General features: G+C 36.8%; 1 pseudogene; it reads right to left on the reverse strand.

Moving 5' to 3' along the window:
• Nucleotides 1-3,012: 3,012 nt before the first annotated feature.
• Nucleotides 3,013-3,193, reverse strand: LOC138882040 (U6 spliceosomal RNA; annotated as a pseudogene).
• Between the last annotated feature and the right edge of the window lie 9,233 nt (nt 3,194-12,426).

The raw sequence follows: 12,426 nt of genomic DNA on the forward strand, positions 1-12,426 counted from the left end.
AGATGCAAAGGAAACTCTAGCAAAATTTCTGGAAATTTAGGGAGTTAGCCAAATTTGGGGGTTGTTGGTATGTGGTGTGAAGCTGAAATTGCCTAAGTTGTTGATAAGTGAATCTTGTTCCTCATTCGAGGATGAATGATCTTAAGTGGGGGAGTATGTAAGGCCCCGTGAAATTTCTACTTAAAAACCCGAAATCTCGTAGTGCCAAGTTAAGAATATGTGTTAGAAATTTATAAAACTTCTTCAGCTCGCCGCGACTCGGACCTTTTGGACTGATATGTGCATTAAAAGTTAAGGAAAAATGTTTTTTCAAAAGAGCACATTTCTGCGGCCCATTATGCGACCGCATAACAGCAATATGGGCTGCATATCTACCGCAGAGTGAGTCAGTATGCTGGCTAATTTTGAGGTCAACTGTGCGGCCAATTATGTGATCGCATAATCGGTATGCGTGCATAGTAGTTACATAACCTCCTTGGGATTTTTGAGAAAGGTCGTTCTGCGGTGCATTATATGATTGCAGAACAGGTATGCGGACCGCATATTGGTCGCATACCCGGGAAGTACAGTCAGGTCTGAGGGTTACTTTTGTGGTCCCTTTTGCGGGCCGCATGTCAGTTGTGCGATCGCATATGCAATCGCAGATTGAGTTGGGGCTCCTATTTTTTAACTTTTAAAACCCGACCCCATTCCGTTAAAAACACCCCATTAGACTCTCTTGTGCCATTTTCTACTACATTTAGAGTGTGAGAAAGAGTTCTAGAGGGAGAAGATGATCCTCACTAAGTCACTATTAAATTCTTGCCCAAATCTTTGAAGATTATCAGGTAAAGTTGCTAAGCCTTCATCCTAAGAGGTAAGAACTTGTACCCTAACCTTGATTTCGAAATTCATACTAGAATAGGTAATTAACAAGTGAGTTCATGGGTATAAGGATGGATTTTCTTGCATGCATGAACAATAAAGGGTATGGGAAGAGTATTAACTAAACATGTAACAAACGGGGTGTAGGATGATTGAAACTCTCACCAAAAAGGGTCATAAAAATCATAATGCACACTTAGTGCTTGATAATGTGCCCAAATGAGCTAGAATCTTGATTTTCCCCTCTAATTCTTGGTTCAACTTGTAATTCTCATAAAATAGAGCGAAGTTACTAGGAGTTCTGGAATTATTGTAAGAATTTAAGGAAAGCTCAATTGAGGTATGTATGGCTAAAACCCCCTCTTCTTAGAAATTGAGCTCCCATGGCGTCCATATAAATGTTGTAAGTATGAAAATCTATAGATGTAGTACTTGTTATTTAAGTGAAATGGTTTTGTAAGATTATATGTGGAAGGTGTATTTCGATGTGCACAATATACTATTCTTGGTAAATTGAGAATGTGTGAAGAACGTGAACTATGTGCTAAAATGTCTAGATTCGAAGTCAAGTTTAAGTTGAGATTGTTATGCCAAACTATGCGAAATCCTCTCTATGCTTACAACTTGAATTGCTCTTGTATGTGCCTATTATCTCAAATTGCAAGGTTAATGTTGAAAGTGGAAATTATGTGAAACATGGGGGAAAAGAGTTTAAATAATGAAATGTGGCCTAGTGCCAAGTATGATGTGATAATTGTGACCCCAAGTGCCTATGAACTGATATATGTGAAATAAAGATTGAAATGAGATAATTGATGGAAAAGGAAAAAGGTCTTGGTAAGACGGCCTAGTCGATCGGGCTGTGATTGGACACCATGCTACACACATGGTAGTATTGTGCTGATATTGAAACCAAAAAGTGAGAATGAAATTGTGACTGGGGTACATATCTCAAATAAGCCAACCTAGCCGATCGGGTCATGATCGGACTCCACGCAAGAAAGCGGTGGTATTGTGAATGATGATGCAATAGTATGAAATGTCACAACCTAAAGTTATGGAAATTATGTGAAAGCTATGTGAACCCTTTTATTTGATGACATGGTAATTGTTTGAAGCTTTTGTTAGTCCTTACGATTTCTTTTTTCTTGTATGGTTGTTCTTTCTAATAAGATAGTGTTTAGTTATACATACTAGTACTATTCTATGGTACTAACGTCCATTTTGCCGGGAGCGCTACATCTTTTGAATGGATGTAGGTGGTTCTATAGCAGACAGTGCCGATGGCAGGTAGCAGAGCATCCTCCTCTCAGAAGTCTTGGTGAGCCCCTTTTCCTTCAGTGGTTATATTGTACACCTTTTGTTATAAATTCCCACTTTTGAAGTATAGCCATGGTCTTATTGCCGACATTATCATAACTGTCTTTTGTATCCTTAGAGGCTCCGTAGATGTTTTTGTGGGTTATGTAAGGGCATTGGATGGGTCACTAGATTATATTGTAATTCTAAACTCTTGTTTCTTCTAAACTGTGACTACGTAATATTTTGGGAACACAACTATGATTTAAGGGTTATAATATAAAATGAACTAGCAATGTTTCATGTATGATCTTTCCTACTGTCTAATTTTAAATGAAAGCATGGATTCTTGATTATAGTGAGTTGGGTAGAAGGTGTCCAAAAGGCTTGCTCAGTTGGGTTCACTCGATTGAGCGCCGATCGCGCCTCCCGAGGATGGGGCGTGACACTGTACTCTCCTTTTATATAATGGATTGTTCATCTCCGCCGTGGACGTAGGTCAGTTGACTGAACCACGTTATATATTTGTGTCTCTTTTGGTAGATTTCTCTTTTGTTGTTTGATTTATCGTCGTTCAATTGTTGCTTTACTAGCTTTCGCATGACATCTGATTTTTTTGGTCCTAACAATGATTTGTCCTTTGGGAATATTCGAAAAAAATGCATTGTTAAATTTACTCCAAACATCACTTAGAATACATTTTTTCCTTGATCCCATCGTCAAAATAACGAAAATTATGAAAGTGATGGTTAATCAAATTAGGGTCCTTCATATATATCTGATTAACTAATAATTGCATTATACACTTACCATATAATGGTTATCCCACCCTTTTCCTTGTTTTTATTTAAAAAATTGGACTACTTCTCAATTTGTACGTGTCATCCTTACACATGAGCCATGCACACATTTTTTTTCCTTCCATTTGAACTGACAATAATCTTTTAAGTTGCTGTAATAGGTGCAATTAGAGAAAAATTTCTAACATTCTCTATATCATTCCAATTGTAGTGGATGTCCTCGAAGGGACAATGGTAATCCCACTTAACTAAATGTCAAGTTGCACTTTTCTAGAAGAAAATAAGTTATCGCACACTAGTTTGCACCTCCAAAAATGCTTCAATCTTAAAGTCAAATTTCATGGAAATAATACGATTTAATATTTCGTTAATATGTCACTGTTTTCTGTACTTGTGTGCATATATGGTAAAAACTAAAAAGTGTTTTAACCATTGATTTTCGTTTGTTTATCTCTTTCCATCAATTATAAATTTTAACTAACTCAAATAATTCGTTAATATGTCACAATTTTTTGTTTTGATGTGTGCGGCGTTGAATCAAACATCAACGTTATAACTAAAAAAGTAGTCAAATAAGTTAGATAATGCCTGACAATAGTATGATTATTCAAGCAATTCCAGTCTTGATTTCTGTTTTTCTGGTTTTACAAAACCTTAGGGGTGGGGTGGGGGGAATGTGGGGGGAGGGGGTTTCTTTTTAGATTAACGAGTAATGCGTGCAAGTTAGTTAGCCAGTGTCCAGGAGGGTAGAGTTAGTCTAATTATAAATACAAAATCGTTCAAACCAATACATTTCCTGTAATAGTTACAAACTTCAAACAGACGGGGCAATTTAATAAAAAAGCTGCTTTAACTAAAAGTAGATGACAAATATATAAAATATATGTATAATATGTATATAATCATATAATTTTAATACTAATAATTTATATATATCAATTAGAAAAAGCAAACAGTAACTCTGACCGATGATTTGGATAAAGATCCCCAATTATTACTGCATGGATTATTAGCCCAAAATCTTGGAATTCCTACTACATAATTTGTCATATTGTTTGAGTTGTATGTAATTGATAGTATATATGCATATTGCTATCATGGTGACCAGAGTATATAGAATTCATACATTCCATGGATCAATCCAAAATCTCTCTTTCAATTGGAACCCATCAATCTTTAATCCCACTTCTGCTGAAAAAATTAAAATTGATTCATGTGGTCCATATTCCCAAATTAATACATACATCTGGTTACTTTATATATATATATATACACACACATATATATTTATATATATACATATATATACATACATACATACATACATACATACATACATACATACATACATACATACATACACACATACACACACTAAAAAATTTAAGCCCCCCTCCCCAAGCCCCAAATAAAAGCCAAATGGAGCCCAAAATTATTTATTATTTGTGGCTTGAATTATTTTCTTGTATTTTTAGGAAACCCATTGTCCCTATAGGTTTAGGAAAACCCATTATCCTAATAGATTTGGGAAAGGAAAACCTATAGTCCTTGCCAAATTGGGAAACCTTTCTCATATATGTTTGGGACCTTTTGGGATCTATATAAAGGAGTTGTAGTTGGGGATTCTAGAGATTGTATTGTGTTTTTCTTCTCATTCATAGCGAAAAACTCTCTCTGCTTTTGCCCCAAGGATTAGGCTTAGCCGAACCTTGTTAAATCCTTGTGTTGATTTTTCTTCTCTATTTGCTTTGTGTGTGATTGTGTGCTAGTTAACTCGCGATATTTCACAACAATTGGTATCAGAGCAAGATTCGGATTTCTACATATAATCTAGGGTTAAATGTCTTCATCAGCAGCAGCAAAGTACGAAGTAGAGAAATTTGACGGAGGTTCTAGTTTTAGTCTATGGAAGATTAGGATGAAATCGTCCCTGGTGTTACAAGGATTATGGAAAGCAATTGATGAGGATTTTCCTGAAGATATGAAAGAGACAAAAAAGGAAGACCTGAAGGAGAGGGCTTTGAGTGCGATCTTCATGAGCGTTACAGATAGCGTTCTTCGAGAAATTGTTGAAGAAACTTCTGCAGCAACGGTATGGAAGAAGCTGGAAGATCTGTATTTTAAGAAATCGCTAACAAATCGCCTCTACCTGAAAAAGAGGTTATACAATCTTCGTATGAACGAAGGTACACCTGTTAAACCTCACCTTGATGAGTTTAATTCAATTGTAATGGACCTGAAGAATGTGGATATCAAAATTGAGACTGAGGATCAGGCCTTGATTGTGTTATGTTCTTTACCATAGTCTTATGATACTTTTGCCGATACACTGCTATATGGAAAAGACAACATTTCACTAGAAGATGTTAGTAATGCACTAAAATCTAAAGAGTTGAAAAAGAGCTTTCCAGACAACATAATTGAGGGTGAGGGTCTTGTGATTAGAGGAAGAACACAACAAAAGGACTTTAACAAGAAAAAGTCAACTGCAAGATCAAAGTCTAGAGCAAGGAAGCAACACTGTTATGAGTGCGGGGAGCAAGGTCACTACAAGAGAGATTGTACTAAGCTGAAGGAGAAAAGAGGGAAGCAAAAAATAGATAATTCGGCAAATATTATTGACACTGGCAATAATTCTGATGATAGTGACTATATAGGGGAAGTTTGTGCTGTGAGTTTTAGTCATGGGCAAGATTCTTGGGTTCTTGATTCTAGTGCTACTTTTCATATGTGTCCACACAAGAATTGGTTTGCAACTTACAAACAAATGAGTGGGACTGTCTATATGGGAGATGATAATTCATTACCAGTAGAGGGGATTGGTAACATCAAATTGAGAATGATCGACGGAATTATCAGAAACATTGAGTGTTGGCATGTTCCTCGAATAAAGAGAAATTTGAATAAAGGGTACAAATTTCACTTCGAGAATGGAATACTTAAAGTGTGTAAAGGCTCTATAGTACTTATGAAGAGTAAACTACATTTTAAATTGTATCATCTTCAAGCCAGTGTAGTTGAAGGGAAAGCTGTTGTAGCTTCTAGGAAAAGTGATCTGAATCAGTCTCAGTTGTGGCACTTGCGACTTGACCATATGAGTAATAATGGATTGTCTTTGTTGAGTAAGCAGAATTTGCTGAATAGGTACAAAAAATTAAGTTTTGAATTTTTGTGAGCATTGTGTATTTGGTAAATAGATAAGGGTAAAGTTCATCAAGAAGGTCGAACACAAGACCAGAGACAAGTTAGATTATATACACTCTAACGTGTGGGGTACAAAGAGAGTTCCCTCCAAGAGTGGTGCCAGGTATTTTATGACTTTGATTGATGATTATTCAAGGATGGTGTGGGTGTATTTTCTGAAAATAAAAGATGAGGCATTTTCGACATTTGTTAAATGGACAGATAGAAAGAAAAGTTAAGCGTCTTCGAACTGATAATGGGTTAGAATTTTGCAATTCTGAGTTTGATAATTTCTGCAGCATGGAGGGCATAGTGAGACACCACACTTGTGTCTGAACAACACAACAAAATAGTGTTGCAGAACGTATGAATAGAACGCTTTATGATAGGGCACGAAGCATGTTTTCATACTCATGTGTTAGCAAAGATTTTTGGGCTGAAGCAATCAATACAACTTGTTATTTCTCAATAGATCTCCATCCACAGCTATTGAGATCAAAACTCTTTTTGAGGTATGGTCCAGTTCGCCTGCTGATTATTCAAATTTAAGGAAATTTTGTTGTCCTGCTTATGCTCATGTGAGGGATGAAAAACATGAGCTAAGGGCAAAGAAGTATATATTTGTAAGGTATGCAACTAGAGTGAAAGGTTATAGGTTGTGGTGCATAGATCAAAAGACTCCAAGGCTAATTATCAGTAGGGATGTAACATTCAATAAATCTGCCTCACTAGAGAGTCAGAGGGAGAAGGCAATAGCAGAAACAGATCGTGGTGTCAGTTACCGCATAGAGCTAGAAATTGAATCTCCACTAGCTTAACCCAGTAGTTCTAAAGTAGAGGAAGTGGAGGAGGTGCAAAATATTGATCAAGACGATAATGTTAATGCACCTGCGCAACAACCCTATAGCATTGCAACAGGCAGAGAGAAGAGAGTGATCAATCCACCACAAAGGTTTGCAAATATAGCTGATGGTAATTTTCTTGGATATGCTAATTTTATGGAGTTTGTTTTGTCTATTACGGAGACCATTGATGTGCTTGAGCCTAATAGCTATAAAGAAGCTATTTCTAATCCAAAAGAAAATTAGTGGGTTGGTGCTATGAGCGAAGAGATTGAGTCTCTTCATAAGAATCAGACATGGAAGCTTGTTCCATTGCCAAAGGGACAGAAGGTACTAGGCTGCAAATGGATTTTCAAAAGAAAAGAGGGAAATCCAGGGGTTGAAGCATCAAGGTACAAGGCAAGATTAGTAGCTAACGGTTTTACACAGAGGGAGGGGATAAATTACCATGAAGTGTTCTCTCCAGTGGTAAAGCATAGCTCTATCAGGGTCTTACTAGCTTTGGTGGCTCTTCATGACTTAGAAGTAGAGTAGTTAGATGTGAAAACTGCATTCTTGCATTCTTGCATGGTGAGTTGGATGAGCAGATTTATATTAGTCAACCCGAGGGATTCATTACTCAGGATAAGAAAAATCATGTTTGCTTGCTTAAGAAATCTTTATATGGTCTGAAACAGTCGCCTAGGCAGTGGTATAAAAGATTTGATACATTCATGATTCAAAATGCATTTTTTCGAAGTGCATATGATAGTTGTGTGTATTACAAAAAGCTTGAAGACGGTTCTAGTGTATATTTGTTGTTATATGTGGATGACATGCTTATTGCTGCTAAAAGCATGTCACATATTACCCGATTGAATAAGCAACTAGGTGAGGAGTTTGAGATTAAGGATTTAGGTGCTGCAAAGAAGATATTAGGGATGGGGATTACTCGAGATAGAAGGGTTGGAAAGCTGATGTTGTCCCAACGGTCCTATATTAAGAAGGTCCTCAAGAGATTTAATATGATATGCGCTAAATCTGTGTCTATTCCTTTTTGCTTCCCATTTCAAGTTGTCTGCAGACATGTCACCAAAAACAGACGAGGAGATGGAACAGATGTCTAGTGTTCCATATTCGAGTGTTGTAGGTAGCATTATGTATGTTATGGTTTGCACTCGCCCTGACATTTCACATGTTGTTAGTGTTGTGAGTAGATACATGGTGTGTCATGGTAAAGAACATTGGCAGGCAGTGAAGTGGATCTTGAGATACTTGAAGGGTACTGCAGATGTAGGCTTGACTTTTTACAAAGACAAGTTGAGTGAATCCTTAGTTGGCTATGTCGATTCAGATTATGCAGGGGACTTTGATAAGAGAAGATCTATGACATGATATGTTTTTACTCTTTCTGGTAGTGTCATCAGTTGGAAGGCGACTTTGCAGTCTGTCGTTGCTTTGTCTATCACAGAAGTTGAGTATATGGCAATTACGGAAGCAGTTAAAAAGGCTATTTTGGCTACAAGGCTTGGTAAGTGATCTTGGAATAGCTCAGAAGAAGACACGTGTATTTTGCGACAGTGAGAGTGTCATTCATCTTACTAAGAATCAGATATTTCATGAGCGGATGAAGCATATTGAAGTCGGACATCACTTTATTCGAGACATTTTATCAAAAGGGGTTGTTAAAGTGGAGAAAGTGTCTACGCATGATAATCCAGCTGATATGATGACCAAGAAAGTCCCAGCAACAAGTTTAGGCATTGCCTAGACTTGATTGGTGTGTGCAATACTCAATAGAGCCCTTGAGAGGGCTGAGGGCAAGGTAGAGAGACGTTGTTCCTGTTGATGAAGAGAATTCAAGTCAAGGGAAGATTTGTTATTTGTGGCTTGATTATTTTCTTGTATTTTTAGGAAACCCATAGTCCCTATAGGTTTAGGAAAACCTATTGTCCTAATAGATTTGGGAAAAGAAACCCTATAGTCCTTCTCAAATTGGAAAACTTTTCTCATATATGTTTGGGACCTTTTGGGATCTATATATAGGGGTTGTAGTTGGGAATTCTAGAGATTGTATTGTACTTTTCTTCTCATTCATAGTGGAAAACTCTCTCTGCTTTTGCCCCGAGGATTAGGCTTAGCCGAACCTCGTTAAATCCTTGTATTGATTTTTCTTCTCTATTTATTTTGTGTGTGATTGTGTGCTAGTTAATCCACGATATTTCGCAACATTATTGGATAACAATATAAGGCCTTCAATATTCTTTTACCTTTACTTCTTATGAGGGTTCAAACATTGTGCCCGAGACCAATTACTCCATTTGTGGACACCAAAAAAAAAAAAAAAGGCAACAGCGGAAAGAGAAAGGTAAAATGAATGACTCTTATCGTTTGGATGCTAAAAAAAGTTTCCTTAAATAAGTTTTTGCTATGTTACCTTTACTTGGATGTCAAACAAATTTGCTTGAATTCTCAGTTCTTATGTTTATAGTTTAATTTCTTCTTTTGCCTTTTTGACACATCATTTATTTGGGCTTCGGCAGCTGGGTTCCCATTGAATTAAAGCTCATATGACTCCTGCAATCCATAGCTTGATCCTCTTGCATTTTGCAATTTTATTACTAACTAATAGTATTAGCCAGAGGCGGAGGTAGTGTACGATTAACGGGTTTGGACGAACTCAATAGTTTTTGCTTAGACTTTGTTTTGTATTAAAAAATTTCACTAAACATATATAAATATTTAACTGCGAACTCAGTCGCTAAATGAGCTATGAGTTTGGTGGCAGATTCGGAATCCATAAACTTTAAATCCTGACTCCATCTCTCATATTAGCTAAGATCTTTAACTTCCAAAATATGGTTTAAGAAGAACAAAAGCTAGTGCCTTCATCAATAATATTTTTCTTTGGGCCATTCCACATCCAAGATTATATGGCTGACATGCAAAAACAGAAGCTTGGGACCCAATAAATACAAAATTTGTCGGATGGCCAAAATTAATTGCATTCACTAGATAAAAAGTGTGTAAAATATATATCGGTTATTGTTTTAGGAACGACTAAAAATATACATTTCTCCTAATACTATTTAGTTAGCATTTCTTCGTTACCATAGTTCTATACAAAGGCTTATAGCTCCAATCATGGGGTATGTGACCGTCAAACTAAGTATTTTATGTACGTATTTTTTAAAATTAGTCTAATATTATCTGTTGGCACCCATGGTCCAAAAATATTAAATGGTATACTTGGTTGAATTTTGGGTTATTTATCCTAAGGGATATAAATTAATTTTCACTTAATATTTTTTTTCTATTTTTTTTTAATGGTGCACTCATATTCAAGAAATTTTAGATTTGCCAATAGTTCTGTACCAACCCCTCAAGTTTTGACTCAACCGGTGCAAAAACATTAATAGAAATACTAGTTTTTTTAAATAAAAATAATAATAATCAAGTCAATACATGTTTAATCTACTCCACTTTTTCCCCAAGGAAAATGGTAATGACACCACTATTACGTGCTTCAAGATACTATGTAATTCATTCTTTTTGGTCTTTGCGGAAGAATAAGAACTTCCTCGTTGCAATCTTATGCTATAGCGTCTAAAATCTCACCAATGACCTTTCACTTCTCTTATTATATTGGTGTATTGGTCAAAATCTGATCACCACGATCAGGTTGCCCGACACCCCATCTTAGTAATCGGGCAGTGAAAGTCAATAGAGCTCACTCCATTTCTCCTCTGTGACATATGACGAATCGAAAAGAGTAATGCCTAAAATCACTGTAAGCACGTGATTTTTGACCTATGAAAGAATTACTCCCAAAAAAATGCAAAATAAAATGATTTTCCTTGGTGTGCAATTTTGAGAATTTTTGTGACATTTTTGGATAATTATTTGTATTTGTCTGTGCATGTTTATTTGTTAAATTAATAAAAATACAAAAATATGTCGCATTTTGCATGTAGGATTTAATTCTACAATTGTTAGTAATTAAGTTTGCTTTACAAAAACTGAAAATTACAAAAATAGGCATCTTTTGCATTTTTAGCATTTAATGTCCAATTGTGCAGTTTTATGCTTAATTATTACTTAATTGCGCGTTAATTGTTATTGGGAGTTAATTTGCGCTTTTATAACTTAATTTAGTTCTTAATAATAATTTAAGGATTTTTAGAATTTAGTTTTAGAAAAATAAAAGAAAAAAAGAGAGCAAAAATATAAAGAAAGTCGGAATTGGGCCTCTTCTTCAATTTCAAGCCACAGGCCCAAATATTGTCCAACCTTCCCCATGACCCGGTCCATTTCAAACCGGGTCGACCCGGTCCGCCCCATAACCCCAATACCCAACCCCTCTTCATTTTTCAGTTTTTTTTTCCAAAACAAAACAAAAACAAAAAAACACAAACTCAAAAAACCCTAAAACCTAACTAAACTATCCGCCCCCCACCCTCTCTTCTTCTTCTCCAACTCCCCGAGCTCCCCAACCATGGCAGCTGCCCTTTCCCCCTCACGCCTCACTCACACTCACCACAGCCACTCGCAGAAGCTCCCCGTCACCTGTTGTTTCGTCCAACGAACAACAGTCTAAACACTGCTTTCTTCTTCGTGTTTCGTCGTCACAACAGCCATGGCTGACCCTTTCTTCATCGACGACCACTCCCTCCATGGATGACCCCTTCACCTCCATGGCTGACCCTTTCTTCGTCGACGACCACTCCCGTCCAGCATCGACCTCATGTCGCAAGCCCCAACCAAACGTCGCTTCTTCTTCTTCTTCACCTCATGCTGCTGCGTTTCCACTGCTCCTTCGCCATTGCTGCTGCGTTTCCACTGCTCCATCGACGACGAACAGCTCGTCGACCTTTTCCAAACGGACCCAGCTGCTTCTGCCTACTGCGTTCAAAACCATCGCCATTTGAGTAGCTGCGTTCAAAAACCAATTCCCATCGCCGCGTCTTCAGCTTCACCTTTCAAAAAAGGGTCGTCTTCTCGTTCATGGCGTTGCTGTGAACGGACCAGCTTTCTCGTTGCTATGAACACGAACGGACCATGGCGTTGTTGTGATGGACAGAACAGCTTTCTCGTTCATTGTCCGTTCACGGTCGTCTTCGGCGTTGAGCTATTTTGGCACGACAATTCTTTCCGGGCAGATTTGTTTTGTTCAAGTTTATCGTTGTTCCGCTCCGGTTAGTTGTTTAACCAATTTGTGTTTATCGTTTTTCTTATTTTTCTTCAGTTTGTTTCATGTTTGTTTTATTGTTCTTGTTTATTTCTTTTAGGATGAAATTGTTAGTTTAATGTTTGTTAGATTCAAATTGAAATTTAATTAATTACTTCTTCAATTTGTTTCATGTGTTTTATGTATTTTTTCAGAAATTGTTACCGTTGTTTAAATCGTTTGAATCCGTCATGTTTTGTTGTTTAAAATAGATTTTAATGTATGTTTATTC

The sequence above is a fragment of the Nicotiana sylvestris genome, chromosome 1 (genome assembly GCF_000393655.2).
Source record: "Nicotiana sylvestris chromosome 1, ASM39365v2, whole genome shotgun sequence".
NCBI lineage: Eukaryota > Viridiplantae > Streptophyta > Magnoliopsida > Solanales > Solanaceae > Nicotiana > Nicotiana sylvestris.